Source organism: Loxodonta africana, chromosome 8 (genome assembly GCF_030014295.1).
Source record: "Loxodonta africana isolate mLoxAfr1 chromosome 8, mLoxAfr1.hap2, whole genome shotgun sequence".
Lineage (NCBI taxonomy): Eukaryota > Metazoa > Chordata > Mammalia > Proboscidea > Elephantidae > Loxodonta > Loxodonta africana.
In genome coordinates, this window is record NC_087349.1 from 120,169,815 (window position 1) to 120,170,679 (window position 865).

The window sequence follows — 865 nt, forward strand, 5'->3', positions numbered from 1 at the left end:
GCCATTATGTAGTAGGCTTTACGGGATTGGTTCACTACTATGGGTTGTACATAAGTCAGACATTCATAAACTGGGGACTGCCTATAAAATCTTCCAATCCATGGACATGGAACATCTTTCCATTTATGTAAGTCTTCTTTAATCTCTTTTAGCAGTGTTCTATAGTTTTCATTGTAGAAGTCCTTCACACCCCTGGTTAGATTTATTTCTAGGAATTTTACTCTCTTAGATGCTGTTGTAAATGGAATTTTTTCCCAATTTCCCTTTCGAATTTCTCATTGTTGGTGTATAGAAACCCAAATGATTTTTGTTTGTTGACCTTGTACCCTGCAACTTTGCTAAACCCCTCTATTAGCTCTAGAAGTTTTCTTGTAGGCTCTTTGGAATTTTCTATATATAGGATCAGGTCATCTGCAAATAGGGATAAATTTACTTTTTCTTTTCTAATCAGTATAACTTTTCTTTCCTTTTCTTATCTTATTGGTCTGGCTAGGAGTTCTAATACAATATTGAGTCGAAGTGGTGAGAGTTGGCACCTTTGTCTTGTTCCCGATTTCAAGGGGGAATGCTCTTAGTCTTTCTTCATTAAGTATAATGTTGGCTTTTCATATATCCCCTGAATCATATTGAGGAATTTCCTTTCTATTCCAATCATTGTATGGGTTTTTGTCAAGAAAAGCTGCTGGATTTTATCAAATGCTTTTTCTGCATCCTTATAGAGATGATCATGTGGTTCTTTTTCTTTGTTCTATTGTTGTGGTATATTATATTGATTGATTTTCTAATGTTAAACCATCCCTGCATTCCTGGAATAAATCCCACTTGGTCATGGTGTATGACTATTTTAATATGCTGTTGGATTCTA